At 35.1% G+C, this 20517-nt stretch overlaps 1 protein-coding gene across 4 annotated transcripts in view; it reads left to right on the top strand.

Moving 5' to 3' along the window:
• Positions 1-5104: 5104 nt before the first annotated feature.
• Positions 5105-20517, top strand: part of LOC134750080 (zinc finger CCCH domain-containing protein 13) — an 86640-nt gene continuing 71227 nt past the window's right edge. For 3 of the 4 annotated variants that reach the window (XM_063685171.1, XM_063685170.1, XM_063685169.1), the window contains exons 1-2: positions 5105-5270; positions 17611-17636. The gene's annotated coding sequence lies outside the window, so the exon portion shown is untranslated. The remainder of the gene's footprint in view (positions 5271-17610; positions 17637-20517) is intronic. The other variant, XM_063685172.1, reaches the window with a different exon arrangement.

Here is a 20517-nt window from a genome sequence, read left to right as displayed (position 1 = left end):
TATTTATATATTATATACCTAATTATATCTTAGTCTAAGTATCCACAACACACGCCTTATTGAGCTTACTGTGGGACTTTTCAATTTGTGTAATATTTATTACTAGCTTTTGCCCGCGACTTCGTCTGCGTGGAATCAGTAACAGCAGCTAGAGTGAGTTTAGCGCCCGGAAAGTCTAATAGCAATATTAGCAATTATTCAATTTGAGCATAATATGCACACAAATTATCAGGCAATTCATTAATTACCTCAATTCCACCATGATTCCGCCCTGCTTTTCACCCATGATATTCGGGATGAAAACTATCCTATGTACTTAATTCCCCGGAACTCAAACTGTCTTTATGCCAAATTTCAACTAAATCGGTTCAGCGGTTTAAGCGTGAACAGGTAACACACAGACAGACAGACAGACTTTCGCATTTATAATATTAGTATGGATTTATTCTGAGTTAGAAATAACCCAACAGTTGTTACTTTTTAGGATTCCGTACCTCAAAAGGAAAAAACGGAACCCTTATAGGATCACTCGTGCGTCTGTCTGTCCGTCTGTCGTAGCCTAAATATTCTCCAAAACTACTGTACCAATTATGTTGAAATTTGGTATACATATGTAAGTTTGTGGCCCAAAGACGAACATGTAGGTAACGTAAACAAATGAATTTTAAACATGGTCACTTTTGGGGGGTAAATGAGAAAATTAAAAAATAAAGTTTTTTAAACTATATCGTGTTACCCTTTGGTAGTCCGACTCGCACTTGGCCGTTTTTTACTTATACATATATACCATAGCTCTAACTAGTATATTAATAGTGATCCTCTCTGATTCTGAAAACCAGTTTTGATTTCGTAATCATTTTCAATTGAAAGTGACTGTCGTTTTTAGTTGTTTATGGGCATTTCTATTTAAAGTTGTACCTAAAATTGTTGTGTTAGACTTGCGATTTTTTATAAGTCTTATTATTATTTCTACTCAATATCAGGAGCTTTTTCGATTTTTACTAAGAAATTTTTTGTCCTCAATTTTTTTGGTCTTTTTTGTTAGACAACCTTCTATGACCGTAACAAAATGGACAAAAAAAAAACCGGCCAAGTGCGAGTCGGACTCGCGCACGAAGGGTTCCGTACCATTACGGAAAAAAACAGCAAAAAAATCACGTTTGTTGTATGGGAGCCCCATTTAAATATTTATATTATTCTGTTTTTAGTATTTGTTGTTATAGCGGCAACAGAAATACATCATCTGTGAAAATTTCAACTTTCTAGCTATCACGGTTCATGAGATACAGCCTGGTGACAGACAGACAGACGGACAGCGGAGTCTTAGTAATAGGGTCCCGTTTTTACCCTTTGGGGACGGAACCCTAAAAAGTAACAAATTTTGGGAACACTTATTTTCTCGTATCAGCATCGAATACTCGATCGAAAGAGCTCGTGATTCTAAGTAGTAAGTGGAAATAATATTAAAAACTCCAAAATCTGAAATGCAAGTTAGGGGTAAAACTTTAAATAAAAATGAAATGCCCTTACACCTTATTGCCATACCAAGGAAATTGGAAATATCTTAAGTAGAAAACATACTTAAGTGAAGAGTGCCCCAGGCGTCGGTACCATAGTTATTTATTAGATTATAATTATGGTCATTACCAACATAATCCAAACCTAAATATGTGTATAGTGAAGTTTAAAAGTGTAAGTAATTATGCACCTTGCTCCCTTGCAATAAGATATCAAATCAGATAAAATTTCAAGGGTCTTGTTACCTTAACACTAGCTTGTAATGTAATGTAGTTATCGGCAAAATATGGTAATGTGTAGTGTAACCGTGGTTTAACTCTAACGGGCACTTTTGTAGGAACTTGAGGGTTATCTAAATGAGTATAATTTATTTTACTATGGCATTAAACCTCAATGAGTATGCAAGTTATGTTTAATTCACATCGATTTAAATGGAATAGAAAATATCCTTACTAATTAATACATATGTATGTATGTCTATTTTCATTGACTGACATCATACTGACCGAGGACCGAGAAAACTGGCGCATACTCCACCGACAAGAGCCATGCTCTTAAATTATGATGATGATGTATGTCTGTCTGTTCTCTTCACGATTAAACCGCTGAACCGATTTAGATGATATGTGACCGATATGGAGATAGTGTGAAACCTGGCGATGGAGATCTCTTTTTACCGTACCCAAAGGGTAAAAACGGGACCCTATTACTAAGACTCCTAGACAGTTGAAATTTTCACAGATAATGTATTTCTGTTGCCGCTATAACAACAAATACTAAAAAGTACGGAACCCTCGGTGGGCGAATCCGACTCGCACTTGGTCAGTTTTTTGCTTTCTCGTCATATGATAGTTTTTAGGGTTCCGTACCCAAAGGGTAAAAACGGGACCCTATTACTAAGAGTCCACTGTCCGTCTGTCTGTTTGTGTCTCATGAGTCATGAACCATGATAGCTAGACAGTTAAAATTTTCACAGATGATGTATTTCTGTTGCCGCTATAACAACTAATATTAAACACAGATTAAAATGAATTTTAAAGTGGGGTCCCATACAACAAACGTTATTTTTTTGCCGTTTTTTGCGAAATGGTGGACCACGCATAATTAAGGGTTCCGTACTTTCGTACGACATGAGAAAGCCATAGTGAATGTTTTTTTTAACTTTTAGTTGTATGGAGTGCCCTCCTAATTAAGTTAACTTCTAAACTAGGTAAGTAGCGGCTTACAAAATACACCTGTGGTCCCATTTTCATTAAAGTGTAGGTATGTAGGTAACTTTCATCACTGCGACTTAATATATGGACAGGCGGACGGACGGACTTGATAAAACAAAAACCCTAAAAACCCAACCACATCAAGTTGGGCTCTTATTCTCTAGGGTTAATAGAGGACAATAGGTAGATTTTGAATAATTTATTATCAAATTGTTTTTAATTCAAAATGATTTAAAGAATTCGTACAGCAGGTAGATTCTGTATACTGGGCTTCTTGGTAACTGTGTAAAATCATGAGTATGTTCGATGTAATGAAGACCAAGGGTCGGTAACGCGCGTGTAATATCTCCGGTGTTGCAGGCGTCCATAGGCTACGGTAACTGCTTACCATCAGGCGGGCCGTATGCTTGATTGCCACCGACGTGGTATAAAAAAAGGACCAACTCAAAAAGCCTAAAATATCCAGTTAAACCGAAGCTAACCGTAATGATCGACCAATTTAGGATGATGATAATAATTTGAGGTATTGATGCGTTTTTGCGTTCATCCGTCTTTGGCCAGCGTTTTACTAATGTGAAACAGATAGCTAGATGGAGCGAGGCGCGGCGCGGTATCGAGGCCGAGATGCTGACACTGCTTGATACTTTGCAGGCATGAGGCATTTTTATGACAAAAAAAAATAAACATTAAATCAATCCTTAACGGTTTTTGCCCACATTTTGATTGCTTAGGTTGCTAAATTAGTTAGGTGTAGCGAAACAGACATAATGTTACCGCCCTGATTGATACTGACACTCGTTAATAGCAATTTTAATTACAAAACTTCCGTTAGATTACAGACTAAATCGACTTAAAATACGTGAGTGACCCGTTTTAATATATTTAATATAGTTGTAATTAGGCTAATATCATTCAAATCTGAAAGAAACATAGAGGAAGTGAACCGTAGGATAGCTGCTGTCGCATGGAAGAAGTTTTGGGCACACAAGGAAATACTGAAAGCACGAACATTACCTATTACAACAAAGAAAATTGTAATTGTAATGGATTCTTCCATCCTGCCTTGCCTGACGTATGGCTGTCAAACCTGGATATTTGACCACAAAATTAAATCACAAATCCAAATTACACAAAGAAAAATGGAAAGAAGTAGTTTACGCATCAAGCTCAGAGACAAAATAAGAAACACGGAAATACGTAAGCGAACAAACTTTAAAGATGCTCTACATTTTTCTCAAAGCTTGAAATGGAAATGGGCCGGCCATATTGCAAGATACAGCGATGACAGATGGACATCAACTGCAACAAAACGAGCAGGACCTCATGGCATGGCTCTAGAGGCAAAGGTCGGCCAAATGACAGGTGGCAGGATGAAATAGTTTCAATTGCGGGTCAACATTGGATAAATGCAGCAAAAAACAGAGACAAATGGAATTCTTTGGAGGAGGCTTTTACCCGAACGGGATCCATATAATATACAGTTGCATAGCAATTTTTTTGTATTAAATAATACTGAGAATAAGAAATACTATTAAATTAAGAGGAATATTAAAAAAATTTAGAATAGGAATATTAGTTAAGTAATTCAATTATTGCATGAAAATTGTTGAAATTCAATTTACTACTGCATGACATTATTAAAATTGTCCTAATTTGCAATTTACTATTCTATGAAATTAATAAATCTTTTTATTTATTAGGTTAAGAAATATGACACAGAAGCACGCACAGGAACACGCAAGGTATGCGTGGTTGCATTTGACTACCTCGCGTGTTCTTATGCACTCTTGGACCACTTCCGAAAACCGTCTGTTTCGACCCATGTAGGGCTGGTCCAGCGAGCTGAGCACGGTCGCATTTTTATATTTTTTATCCTCTGTCCCCATACCTGTCACGTTCTAACAAGTATGAAAGTGCGAAAGTGACAGACAGGTTTAGTGACAGGCGATAAAAATACAACCATATTGCTACCGCAGGAAACGGAAGTCAGCAAAGTTTTTACTTTTTGTATCTATAGAATGGAACGATCCTCGGAAAGTTCCTCGGGGGCTCCTGACAAAACAAGAAGCCACATGTACGATTCTCAACTGGGAACTCATTTAAGGCAACGTTTAATCTTAAGCTCATAGGCTAACTTTAAAGTTGGAATAAAACAGGAATCACGATCACGATGTAACATAATCGCATTTAAGACAAACCTGGAGATGGTAGGGAACAGTAATCGCTAACCGTCGACGTCTGTTGATAATAATACAAAAATAAACCTAAATTAAAAAGGTTTTATCACTAAGCTAAGTATCAACAGTCATCAGTCGTGCTACACGTCAAAGTAAAGGTGAGCCTGCGCTCGCGCCAGTGACGTGTCTCCTCACTTCTTCAGTACCCGGTGGACCGTCTCCGCGCGCGTTCGTGTCGCTCCTACCCGCATTCGAAAGTAGTGCTAGTGAGGTTAAATTGGAATTGATAGTTACACTAATTTCCGAACGAAAGTTTTTAGTGTTGTGCTTTTTTCGGAATATTGGAATTACAATTTAACCGGTAAGTTGTAATACACAGCTAAAATTATTCGCTTTTGTTGAAATACAAAGCTTTTAACTTTCAAGAGGTTAACGTTTTGAGACATCAGTCTGGATGTAGGACAAGGTGCAGCAGTTAGTGTTTAGGTAGCGTTTGTAGATGCTTTTACTTCTGTCTAGAACGCGCCAACTGTGAGTCGGTTAGGGGTCAGCTCACAAGTACTTACGTGTATCGCAGCATTTACCCAACTGGTCACTTCGGTACATTTAGTACTTATAAGTTAGGTGAAGGGAAATAACTTAAAAAGTGACCCTCATCTACGTGCAAAATTGTTGCCGAATTTTCGTCCAATTTCAAGTACTTAAATTTCTGCATAAGGTCATGGGGGGTAAGGGAAACATGGATTATTTTGTTTGAGGTAAGAGTAAGAGAAAAAGTGTTTTAATTCCCTACAAGTGTTTCTCTTGCCCCAATACCTATACTTTTACATACCTAACCACTTTATAGTAGTTTAGATAGATAAGTATTCTGTAAAAAATCTGATCTAAAAATTCGTGACTAGAACGGCGGTGGCGATGCGTCTAAGTAGGTAAATGTCTTTTAAGAAAGTGCATTGCATTTTTGTACCTATAAGGTCATGTGGGGTAAGAGTAGCAGTAGGTATAACAGTCTAATATAAGTGTTCATTTGCCCTAGTGTTCCCTTTGCCCCAAAGTAGGAGACGAGCAAATAAAACGTAAAATGATTTGCTATTTCACTTAATCTACATTAAGATTTCAAATCTAAACAACAACCGGCATAGTCAGATGCTTTTTTTAAATAATGTAGACTTAATGCTTTGCGTTCTCTTCCAACCAGACATAATTACAGTTACTTACGCAGCCGCAGACGTTTGAAATAAAAACAAAGCTCCTTGGAACCGGTCCCCTTCCGATTCCGTGCCCAAGGTTCGCAGCCAGAAGTATTTACAAAACATTTTGTTCTCAGCTCTGATCTTACTCGTATCTAGTATTTAACTTGTTTAACTTTTTAACCGACTTCTAAATACCAGAAGGAGGAGGTTCGCAATACAGTTGTTTTTTTGTTTTCATTATCTAAATGTTTGTTTCCTCAGAACTCCGTTATTTCTGAACCGATTTGGAAACATTTTTTGATTGGAAGTATACACTTACCTACTTACAGATTGGTCCTATTTTTGTCAAAATCTACTTCTGATGATGGGATCCACGAGGAATCGAAGTAACTCCTCAAATCTTATAGGCATATGATATTGTATGTTCTTTATTTTATTTTCATTAACATTTGATGAAGTGAAACTGCTGATGAAGACCAGAACGGAACACCTCAACGGCACATACCTACCTTAATTAGAGATACCTAATAGAAGTTTTGTATGTAAAACTTGTTCCAGCAGACTGTACTTACCTTCTATCATCATACAGTATATACGACACGACACTCAGTTTTATTACCTAATGCAAAATCATAACAGGCACCTCAAACCTGCAATAAATCTTCAGTGAGCCCCGGTGGTCCGAATCACTACCATTGTCCCTTCAAGCGACGCGACAAACCCATTAATAATCACATGAAAAACACTTTGCTTTGTGACGAAATTTATCATTTTGTTTTACCATTTCTATAAAAAACTTGGACCCTTTTAGGACAAATTTGTTTGTGTTGATTAGTTAAACGCAGGAGAAGAGAAGTTGTTGGGAGATTTTGGACCATAGTTGGTCGTTTTATGGTGGTTTGGTGGTATGGTGGTATGGTTGGTGGTTACGAGTAGGTAGTAGGTATTATGCAATTTGTTTATATATTTCATGTTATTGTGTATATATACCTCATTGATTCTTGTTTAAATATTATAGTTTTCTGTTTTTGTCATTGTTTTCGTTGTCTATAATTTCAGACAATTGGAATTTGTATAACAAACTTTTTTTTAATAGGCAAGCCGACAAGAATGATGTTTTAGGCACGCCGCGCCACACAATGAATTATTTCATAACCCTTGCCCAGGCCGCAGCATTCTGCAAGGTTTTCCAAAGAAAACCAAATATATAGGTATATTCCAATTAATCCAGCTTTGATGATTCATTTGAATACAAGTCACATGTCCCGAAAGTGCAATCTAATTTGAACCTTAAATCGGAATGCTAAAGTTGAAATTAATTGGCGCGTATGTGGTCAATAAATCGTACTATGCCTGGAAAAGGGTTAACCTGTCTGTGTTTGATAAGGATCCTGACCAAATGTTTGGTCATCTTTAGTATTTTTTTGATAACGATTTTTTCTGTTCTATACACAAGCATAACTGCGGTTTGAACTCACTATTTTTGATCACCATGCACATATGAAAGGTCAAATTTGAACGCATTATCTTACAAATGTTACGCGTTGATGTCTTTTGTAAGGCGAAGCGGTGTTCAAATATTTGGGTCCAGATTCTAAACTAAATATGTCCGGATATAGGTTGTAAAAAGCGACGCACAAAATGCCATATCTATTCGTACTGAAAATACGTTCCTAAAGGTGTATCTGTAAGAACTAAGTCCAATCTACTTTTCGAATACATATGTATTATGAGTGTTATGACATATAAAAACGTATGATACGAATTAATATAATGCTGTCATCATCATCATCATCTCAGCAGAAAAACGTCCACTGCTCCAGAAAGGATCTCTACAACGATCGGTCATTCGCTACCCTCAACCAATGGTTTCCCGCGACTTTAACCAGATAGTAGGTCCATCTAGTCTGCCTTCCCACGCCGCGTCTTCCGGTACAAAAGTATGCTGAAAGTCAGTATAATAAAATTATAAACGAAAATTATGCAAATACAATACAGTTCGTTGACCCTGTCACCTGCCGTTTTAGGTTACACAATGTCCTGCATGGGGACTGGGGACGGTATGATTTCGACTTGCACGTCGTTAAAATGCATGGCCTTTTGTACTGAGACTGGGTAATATATGAAACCTTCTAATATTACATGAGTTACATAGGTTAACACCGAGTTAGTAGGTTGGTGCAAGTGGGCCTAAGTCACACGCCAAAAAGCCGCGAGTTGATAGCTTAGCGGTAAGAGCGTGCGACTTTAAATCCGGAGGTTGCGGGTTCAAACCCCGGCACATACCAATGAGTTTTTCGAAACTTTTGTACCTACGACACATTATTTGATATTTCCCAGCCGCTTTTCAGTGTCGGATAACATCATGACATCATGAGGAAACCAGACTAATCTCAATAAGGCTTAGTTTCCCCTCTGGGTTGAAAAGTCAGATGTCCAGTCGCTTTTTTACAAAATAACAGATACAGACAAACGATTAACAGCTAATTCAGGCATGTAGCGCGTTTATTAATAACGCCATAAGTACCTACCGTAATGTCTACGCTAATTCTTGGGATTAGTTGTCAAGCGGACCTTCCCATTAGCCGTAGCGAAAAGCCGGGACAAACGCGAGAAAGATGATGAGTTCATTGACTTAGTTCTAAATCATCTTACATCTACAGCCCGTCAGTATTCGCCCAGTGGCCATTCGCACCTTTCAGGTCGGTTACATAAAGCATAAGTAATTGTAGTGAGCGATCGAATGTGTTAAGTGCGCGAACAAGGCTTACGTAAGGGTCAGGGGGCACGTGAAGAGAACTTGCGTCAGTGCATGCCTTTGTTTGCAGGAAACAGTTTTTAAGGAAGAAGTTAAACTGTTTTTGTTTCCTCTTTTCTGAAGTGTTCTGAATGTCATTTTTATGAAAGCGTTTATTGTTTATTTTATCCTATTTTACTATAGAATATAAATTTGTACTAATTTCCCGGTATGCAAAAGTTTCATAAACGATCATTAGTAGACTGAAAAAACATTATTAACGGATGTTTAAATTTTTTAAATGTATACCTAATAGGTACTATCTTTCTTTCACACTTTCATTAAATCGTACGATGATTGTTTCTAAGTATCCTTACAGTTATTTATATTATTAGGCTTAAGAATTAGATAGGTACAGGCTTAATAAAACAATAGGTACAATTTAAAATCAAACAGGCGCGACTACAGCTCCAATATGTTCCTGATCCATTGTACCCCGCTTTTCCCTTCGTTGAATTACCTCGGTGAACAAGCACACACGAAAGGAAGCATTCTAACACTTATTGATGTAAGATTTTCAAAGGAGCCTTCATGCTTTGTAATAACGTTGTCATGCAATGAAAAGGGCACAGCGGCGGGGCGAATGGGCCCGATTAAACGTGTGTCAGGCGCTGTAAAGGTCGATTTACACTGACAGGCGTGCTGCTGTCAGATCGCAAATGTGTTGCGAAACACGTCGGTGATAGACACTATTTTGCGTATTGTTACTATTGTAATTATTAAATTAAATTCGTTGTTAAGTGTAAACATTTGAATATTATCAGGCAACGAACAAAATTATTGTAATTGTTTTAATTCAAAGTGAATTAACGTTGACATGGTTATATGATCCATTACCTATTTTACTTATAAAATTAAATCAACGACAGTGACAACGCCGAAATTTATTAATTAGTGTAGAGCCCACGTGAAACTCATTGTTTTTTTTAGGGTTTCCAATTGAGAAAAACTACATGTCAATAAGTAGAAATGATGCTCAACCAAGACAAATTACTAAAAACTAAAAACCCTACGCTTTCAAATCATACTTTCTTTTGATTTGAAACTTGCATATTCTTACGGGTTACGTTCTTACGTTAGGATAATGGTTTTACTACCAACATCAACTACTACTGGCTTTTTATTAAGTTACTATAGCGAACTTTTTATTAAGTAACTACCGTAAGTTTTTATTACTCTTGTCAGTAGTTAATTGCCTTACGTATATTATTAAATTAATCTTTAAATGCTAAGTAGCTACCAAAGTTATTAATGGCCTTAGTAGCCTGGGAAATATATACAGCGGGACCGGACGTATTTCTCAAATGAATGAGTATTACGTTAAACGCTAAATCAACATTAGTTGCATACTTCTGTCTAGAGTTGAAGAGATTAAGAATAAAAACCAATTAATAAAGCCCTTCTACACATGTTCTATGTTATAGTGAATACAAGAGTAATTTAACACCTGTTAATTGTCTTAATTAATATTCTGCTTTTAATACGTTTACCTTGTTATGTAGATGTACTCCAATCCAGTTTTATCGGCACCTAACAGACGTTAACTGGACTTTCTACCATCAAACTGCTCTCAGACAATTTATTTCTAATTATTGATCGGTTGAACCATTTGAAAGTTAAGATTTACAGTCAACAACGTTGTACAATTGTAAACTCTATTGTTAAAAAGACTGGAGCTATTTTAGCGTAACTGGGCACTTATTATATGTTATATTTTGTGCCGAGTGCTGTTGTGCAACAATTAAGTAGATGAGATGTGATTAATGAGGAAAAAGGAAGGCTACATAGGTGCTATGTAAGTGCAATAAGAAAGGCTATACGTGAGGTGGCATTTTATAGTAATGCTGACGTGTAAATCGATACCTATCTACCATGTCGTTGCATCTGTTGATACAATCTTCAACGTGTAGGTATGTTTATGTTGCATAGAAACTAGTTACTATTCCTGTCGTGGTTTCGAAAACTGTGGCCACCCTGCAGCAGTCATTGAATTTTAGATTTGTATTTACATAGGTATGGTATGCACTCGTTTTCCAGACGGATGATTTGATTTTCTTGTGTGTTAAGTTTTTGATAATTTTACATACCTAAGTGTGCTCATTTATTACTTAACTCTCTTGAGAAGTTTCGGATATAAACAGATACGTATAACAAATATAAAACTATCTATTTTATCAATTCTCTAGATGCATGCGATGTGTTTTGCTTGTTACCTGACTATAGTATGAGTGTACTATGTGTTCCGCAGTGATTTATGTGTTTATATATTTTAATAGAGTTTTTCAAATGTTGTTGTCGTGTCGATCGATTGACACCTTGAAAACCAGAACACTGACCTATCGCAAATCGCAACGACACAAAAAAAAAACAAGCAGCTGGCTCATAAACTAATAAAAAACAAACCTAAACTTAAGTTATTAATTTCGTTAAGTAGTACAACTGTATATATCTTGTGTGTAAATAAATGATTTTTTAATTTTTCCCTTGCTAATAATAAAAAAAAGTTATAAAGATATCAATTTAGTTCAATTTCCTAACCCGATTTTTATTACCAACCGACCTGTTGGCCGGTGTAACACATAGTTCGCAAGTCTCAATTTTTGTGTCACAAAAATATTTCGTTACGGTTAAGCAAACATTTTTTTTCAGTAGAGCCTTAAGGTCCAATTACACTGGCTGAATCAGCGACTCACATGCGCTCGCGCATCATGAAAATACGTCCCCGTGACCCGGAGCAGGAAGCCTCGCTCGTCTGTATGATAATGTCGTGGTGCTAATCTATGTTAGTGGCGGCTGTGACTCGAGTTCTTTATTGCAGAATTGATTCATTCTTACTTATAAAAAAAGGAAGTTAAGTCATTTCCGTTCACAACTTTGGAAACAAATCAAATTATTTTTATCAAATATTTCAAGCAATAATAATATTTAAGCGCTTACTGCTTGCCCTTAGAGTTGGTCAAAGAGGCCTAATCTTAGTAAGATGGCATATAGTCGAGAAATTGGGACGAGTTCCGCCGTGGCGGGGTGGCCAAGGGGTTCAAGGCGTTAGCCCGGATTGCTAGACGCCGGTTCGAATCCGGCCTTCACCACTGGAGGGCTTCGTCACTTTTTCTTTAATATATGACATCTATTTCCGTTGTTATTTGAGTCAGGTTCCTATCGCTTTAACGGTAACATATAGTACAGTGCACTTGCAAGCAGTGGGGTAACATACAGATTTCTAAAGTAACCCATCCTTTCCTTTATCGTTAAATAAATGGGGCGTTAAATGTATGTAGCTATAGAATGTAAATAAGTTTGTTAATTTAGTTTATGCTTAGTTTATAAGTAGTTTTTAAGAATTACCTATATTGTATGTTCGCAACAGGGCAGCTGTTGATACCCTTTTTTGTACAGATCATCTATGTGTATACCTACACAGTTACCAATAAAAAAAATCTTTTTTTATATAAGGTCGGAGGAAGTCTTGCTCTTCTGTATGATAATGTCAGTCTATGTTATTGACTGGGGTTCCCTATTGCCGAATTGATTCATTATAAGGTACTTATGAAAAAGGAAGTTATGAGTAATTTCCGTCGTGGTTTGAGCTTAGTTCTTATCGTTTTAACAGTTACTAAAAGGGTTCCATCCTTACCTTTGTATAGGTTTCTGTTATTTGTAAAAAAAGCTATTTAGTTCATAAGGACTTAATAAGTATGGCTGCAGTATGTAAATATTGTTAGCATTCAGCAAACTAAATGTATGTAGTTGGATCTCGCTTGGTATTTAGATAAATGAGTCCTGTAATATATGACTTACTTAATATTTAACAAAAACCTACAAACGACATACATATGTACTTTCTTACTAATGGCTCACTGACATACAAAGGCTAAAGCAATATAAATATAGAAACTAAACTCACATGTTTACCTAAATCTAAGTATATTATATGCCTTCCTTTATCTATTATTATATATCTAACTAGATTATTTATGCTTATAAAAAGAGCTCAAACGGGGACGACCAAAGTGTACTAAATTGATGTGGTTTTGCAATAAGTAAGGTATATGTATTTCCTGAGAAAACATTGAGTGCAATAAGGAAGAGACTAGTTTAACTGTTGTTGTGGTTTCGCCAATTAAAATCTGTTGAATTTAAGATTTCACGCGCTTGTTATGTTATTTTAAGTTACGCGCAGATTTTTCGTTATTATCAATTATCTAGAAACTGTTTACCTAACGCAGTAATTATCGAAGGATTATTTTCATTATTTTAAGTCTATAACACTTTTATTAAAAAAAAAATCTTTAATACTTATATAGTAAAATGTTGATCATAGTATAATATTAATGTTCGTGTTTTCACTTTGAGCGCCAAAAGTTAGTCGGTCGAAAGGCATAAAAGTTTGAAGACATTATGTGCGACTTGTTCCATTGTATAGTGTTCCTCAAACTGGGCTTATTAACTATTATTAATTATTATTAATAGCTAGGTAGATTTACTTGTACTTACGTCAAAAACATGAAACAAGACGAGACATTGCATTCTTCCTATTTTGCATAAAATAAAGAAACGTCTCGAATAAATTACGACCTTGCAAACATACTTACTGTATTTACGTACAACTATGAATAAAGATCATGTCTGACTTGATCTTACACATAATTAGATACATTATAATAATGAGCAGCGTACGGTTAAGGACACCCAGATTCATATTAAATTATGTAATTGCTGTCTTCGCACACGAGACATGTGGAATTCTTGCATTTCTGCAACTCTTGCCATACTTACATAACTGCTGTTTTCCTCGTTGCGATTCCAGGGATTTTCAATATACGAGTAGTCCCGCGTTTTTAATCTAACTAGGTTCTAGATTTTTTTATACAAAGCATGTGTAAATTATAACAAACCTAATTATGCTAAATACCTAGTAACTTTTTAGCACTATTATATGTCTTGACCCATGAGAACTAGTTAATTTAGTAATTTACGTTAACTTGATTTACTGTGATGTACTATGAATATAGTAGTAGTAGTAAATCACTTTATTGTACAAAAAAAAATGTTAACATGAAATTCATATAAATTTAGGTACAAAGGCGAGCTTATCCCTATAGGGGATCTCTTCCAGCTAACCTTATATATTATTTAAACTAAAGCTATATTGAGCGGTGACTAACAACCAAATAACTTAATGTTGCCACACAACGTCCTAAATACATTCACAACAAACACAAATTAGCACACAATGAAAATCAGTAACCACAGCCTTCGCACATAACAGGTAGCTTGCATCACGGAATGTCATCTGTCGAGAATGTAGAATTCACCCAAAAGGGCGCAGCCAATCAAGCTCTTGACGTTATATAAACGTATTTACTTACCTACTTACTTTTTTGCGTCGACTTTCTACTTATGAAACCTTTACTGGCCACATAAGATGACCAAATTGGTAATTAATTAAGTACCTATAAATTAATGTTTCCGTGTTCATTTAAATCGGTAATTTATTTTGTAAGAACAAGTATATTAATCGTGAATAACTTCTTGACTTAAAAGCCCTTACTTTAAGCTTTTTTTTAATACTCGTAATTATCTGTATTGCCTCTTCAGCTATAGTTTCCTAGTAGACTTATTATTTTTCAATTAAAATCTGTATACAAATAATTATGAATCTGCTAATAAAAATCACGAATTAAGGAAGCAGCTCGCCCACTCTCATAAAGTCGTCGATCGTTATACGTATTTAACATGTAAATTAGTAAGATGGCTTCACCTTTCTTTTATTTGCCACAAAAGGAGAGAAAGGTGTGATTATGACAAAGGAGTAATAAAGACATTATTCTGTAGGATACACTAAAAAAAACACGGGCATATTTCGAAAAACGCTGACTGATTTGTTATTTAAAATCTCCACTCCGTTGTAGGACTCATAGGTAGATCAAAAAATGGGCTGTTTGAAACGGGATGGACACTAATTATGTGCAGTAAACTGTTACTATACGACACTTACGTTCATGACAATCATGACATTAAATAAAGTCGACAGTGTCATAAGCAAACATAAACCCGCATACTGAATATACTTATACCATACCCATTAAAACAACTACGAGTTGCCTTCTTCCTTTCTACAACCATTCATTAAAAAAATGCAGAAATAAATTAATACTAATATAACGAATACAATAAAGTAAAAGCCTACGACTTAAAATGCAGTCTCAATTTCTACATTAACGGAACCAAGAGGCGGCAAACTATCTAAGTGCGTATAATAAAACACTAGAGTATCGCGGCAGAGGCAGTCGCTCGCACAACATTAGTCTCAAACTCCCGTTTCTAGTATAAGTTGAGCTCAAGATACGTAATAATAATGTGTGTTATAAGATAACATTTAAACTGGTTCGTCTAGGCAATGCTCTCGACAATAATTGTTAACAGCGTGGCTAGATGTCACCCGTCTCGGTCCAGATACCTAGGAAATAAGAAGATCCCAGATGCAGGTCTCCATGCCAAGATTTCTCGCTCTTTAATGTTATTATATTAGAATTATTTTTTTGGTTCAGTACTGTTAACTGAATTGTAAAATCAAACAGTCCATATTGGTATTATACTTATAGATATATAACTATATTTTATTAGCTTATCACCTACCGTTTTTCATGTGAAGTGATAAACGAAATGTAAATATTTGGTCATTCTATTTCGATGCCTCGTACGATTTGCGTTGGAAATTTTTATATTCAATATTAGTATAATTTGACTGTGAAGCCAACGTTCGTGTTTCGTCATGTTTACAGTTGCTATAAATCTCTCAATTAGAAGAAGTAGAAATGCAAAAAAATGGTTAATAAACTGCTGAAAATATGTTAAATTCAGATTATTGTAGGTCGTTAGCAAAACGAAAGTTGTTCAATCATATTTTACTACGTGAATGCATTACGTGTTAAAGTCATCGCCTTGTTCTTAGCTTTCGAGAAGTTGTACATTTTTGCGTAGGTATACCTACCTACTGTGTATACATAATGTCCTCAGGAACTGGTTGGCGAATAAGGTCGTTTTGACACAGGTTTTCTTCCGAAATATTCGAACTGTCAACAAGAGAGACTTGTTTTAAAATCTTCCTACTCAAGTAGTTAACAACAGTAATTACACAATAGATAATTTGTTCGAAAATCGTTATTGTATTAGATGAGGCGTACCCTGGGGCTATTTGGAACTCCTAATCATAAACGGAATAAGTATTATGTAAATATACTTATTTACTTATAATAGCAATGATAAATGATTTACTAAGGTTTAAAAATTTGTTGCATTTGTCACAGTAATAAAAAATATTTCGATCATAGTTTCATGATTAACAAGATTAAAAAAAAAACCAACAGAAAAAAGCGGCTTCATAAAGCAAAGTAAAATATTATTCTAAGTACGTATTTAAGTAGGTAGGTATATGCATTACCATCTGATATGTTTGAAGTCCACTCCACTCTAAATAAACATACAGTTATTGACAGTTACATATGACCCGTTGTGGTTCTCTAAAATTAGAAATTTATTAAACTACCAAATCACAAACTAGCGGTATTATAATATTGTTTAAAATGTGGCTCTAATTTGGGACAATGATAAAAATAAAGCAGTGGTTAGCGGGAAATGTCGTTATACCTACTAATGGGTTTAGCATGCGGGCAGAGGTTCCCAGCGATATTAAATTTTAACCGTCTACGGGTTTCAATATTTGTCTACTTTGTGGAATCCTGTGAAGAAAAGACAACCTTCTTAGATTAGTCTATTAAATAGGTAAACATAGTAGCCGATGACGCATTTCCAAACTTACTTTTTATAAAATTGTATTCATTAATTCAACTTCTGATGCTGGCTGCTGATTAAATCATTTTAACTTGTTACACATGTAAGAGAGATCGCAGTAGGTATGTATTAACATTAACAAATGTGTTTTTTTGAGACAATCTTGAAGATGATCTACATACGATTGCTTTCCACATTGTTTGTTTTTTACCAGTGTGTCCGATTGAACTCTAATTTTTCATGCTTACACGTGATTCTGATGACATGCAGTGAACCATCATAGGTCTAAAGATGAAGGCAGAGACTGGCCAAAGACAAACTACCTTCATGTAATCTGCATTAAAAGCTTGTTTTAAAAATGTCATGTTTGTCAAAAATGTATTACTCGACAAGTACTTGCTCGAAGCACTGCTTGTGGCAGTTGTGACGCCCCGAACGATACATATTATATTACCACCGTGCACGTAAAAGGCTTGGTCCCGGTGGCTTTCACCGCCACTGGAGATACGGCGAATGCCTAATGTGACAACTTACGAATTTCGACACAAGAAAAATGAAAGCATATTTGGGTAAAAAAATACCTTGAACTGTTCAGTTTGATTACTTAATGGTTATAAATAAGACTTATTAAAAACAAGATCACACAAGGGTTATCAACCTAAGCCATTTTTTTATATATTTTACTGCATAAGTGTAGCTATCTTAGTTTTAAATTATACCAATTAATTATTATTAGAAAATTAAAACCTCTGGTTCATGACTAGCCCTTATTAGCTAGGTATCAGCTAAAAGAGCTTTAGTGATTGCAAAGAAAATATAGGTCAAGATCTTTAATCACTTACCTTATTTTTTTATTCGCACCTTTTACTATCAACGTATGCATTATTTATGACTAATTAATTCTGTTTTATTTTCAGATTCCTGTGACGACTAACTTGATCTAGTGAGTACTAAATGTTATTTTAAATATTACTCTACCTACATTAATTCCAATATTACGAAATATTTCATTAGATTCATAAACGTACACGAAATGACATTAGATACGAAAGTAAAAGTATAATTAAGTACACTGTCAATCTATCCGTCTGCTGTCACGATGACACAAACAAACAAGCATTTTGTAATGATAAAGTTCAGGCAAGGGTTAACTGGTGGCAAGCGTAACAAAAAATAATATCAATAGTTGCTTGTAATGGATTACGAGACAGTGAATCATCTAGATATTTTATATATTATAGATTTGAATTTTAACATAAGAAGGTCGATGGGTAGGTATGTATTTTAATTATAATAGTAACTATCGCAGTATAAAACAGACAAAAACTAGCGGAATACAAGATCCATTAACAAGGCAATTTAAATTAACAGTCATTAGAACTCTTTCTGAGAGCAATTAACGAACTTAGGTATTAAATATTTACTCCACGATGTACCTACACCACCTACTAACTGTGCGACACGAAAAGAGCCATTTTGGGATGCACATAAAAATCACCAAATTCAGATGAATTTTTTCTCATATTTGTTTAACAAACTGATCGTTATCGTTAATCCCACAATTAAATCAAGTGCAAGTGATTTAAAATTTAGGACGAGAAGTAAAAGTCTTTCTTATAATCGCCGAGTGGGTCAACGGTCGCTAATGAACTTGGTCCATTGCTCTACCGTACACCGCGGTTAAAAGTTAAATTTTCACACACATTAAGATTAAAAAAAAAACTGGTGAAATTTTATTCAGTGCACAACTTTTAACTTGAAGTTGTATGGCGTATGATAGACATCAAAATAATAGGCAGTATTATAAATTTTAATTTTATGGTTATGCTTTTGAAAATATTATAAAATAGGTAATATTATTATTGAATACAATCAAAAATTCCATGTAAATTGTTCAGAGTTTTGACACGTCAGATGGAATGACTACTATTCGGTCATCAAACATGTATTGCGTCACCAAACTTACATAGCTGCGAAAACGTGTGAAATATAAACATTTGTCGACCGTAGAAAGTCACTTTCAGCCTATAACCCCCGGCTGACCCAACAAGACGTAAATACCTACGTAATTCACAAGAACATAGGTTCTTTTAGATGCACACACAACGAAAAATCGCGACCTTAATGAGTTGACAACGGAATAAGCGACTACTTTCCATTCGGACAATACTTATTTATTTTAAGGTTCCCGCGATGTGTTGACACCTGTCGAATTAAGCCATTATAGCTTATTTCACCCGGATAACGAAACTCACCGGATTGTATAACATAATTATATTTAAGGACTTTATAAAATGCCGTCAATTCGTTTTAACTTTCCGTGACCATAATTTCTTGCTTATCTTTGGATGAAAGCAATTACATCTACGTAAGTTTTAAATTTGTTGCCTACATATAATTTACTCCTATAAGTTGAGTTTGTATTTCTTTTATTTGCTACACTAAGCACAGATACACAGTGCGTCAGATAAAGAAAAACGAGTTTCCTTTTTACAAACAGAAATCTGCAAACAGAACTTTGGCGTCAATTCTATATTTAACATTAAATTTCATCATCAGTCAAGTTAATATTTTTATCTCTTAAAATTATGGATATAATGGCACGTTTAAGTGCACCCACCATGCTAAGCATTGTTTACTATTTTTATCGCGTTGATAAGAGATAACCTTCTGATAACTAAGACCTGGGCAAACACATTCAAGTAGACTTGTTTGCTTATTATTCGTGATCATCGCCAGCTACGTCTCACTGCTGGACAGACCTCCTTAGAGAAGAGTGTTTAGCTATGCTCTTCTTGCTAGCCAAATGCAGATTGAGGACGTAACAAACATCTTTAAAACTTACGATTAAAAAGTCAGATGATATATTAGCAATCAACACATAATTATTGAATACCGATATACGTTATAACACTGAAAAAAAAGTTAAATAAAATACTTTTCCTTATGGATATTCATCGTCAAAAGTTTTTTAATCTTGAACCCATTTCATAATACCTATGTTTTAGATTATGATATGTTTTATTGGTTTTATTGTGTTTGTTTATGTTACGATTTGTATGTGTATTTTTTGTACATGTTTTGAACACATTGTATAGGTAATGTACAACGCTTTTCTGAGACTAATATTTAATGTTTTTTTTATTGCAACACTGGAGCCCGATTCATATTTAACAATTTGTTACGGTTTTGATTTCATTTTGATACGACCGTTAATATTTAAACTAGAATTATTTGAAAATGAGTTGCCAGACGAGTAAAAAGGGCGTATGAACGTGCAGCTAAACAAAAGCTTGTATTTACGAGTAGAATGGGAATGACTTGTAAATTGTGCCACTATTGCATTCAGCCGGGTCACGTTACCATTGCAAAACGAGATTCACAGAACATCGCATCAGAGCGAAGTATACTGGTAAAAAGTGTTAATGTTAACCCGTATTGCACACTCTTTGGTTGGTAGTAATAAATTACTAATCCAAGGTAAAAAAAACCTTTTTATGTAATTATCGGATTACAACCCATACCAATCATGTTTAACCTGCATAGAAAGAACGCCTCGTGCGTATCTCGTCTCGTAGCTTTGTGCGTATCTGTAGCTACTGGCAACTCGTGGGTTGCTATCATGTGCTGTCTTTTTATGTTTTTACTGTATGTTTGTGCCTATGTAAACGGTCAGACCACTCAGGCCAGTCTAATAATAATAATAATAATAATAATATATTCTTTATTGTGCATAGTTAAAACAAATTTAGATACATTATAATTAACATAGCGAACTAAGCAACAACAGGCGGTCTTATCGCTAAAAAGCGATCTCTTACAGA

This window comes from Cydia strobilella, chromosome 19 (assembly GCF_947568885.1).
Source record: "Cydia strobilella chromosome 19, ilCydStro3.1, whole genome shotgun sequence".
Classification (NCBI taxonomy): Eukaryota; Metazoa; Arthropoda; class Insecta; order Lepidoptera; family Tortricidae; genus Cydia; species Cydia strobilella.
The sequence above is the reverse complement of the archived record's forward strand: the minus strand, read 5'-3'. Positions and strand labels throughout refer to the sequence as shown.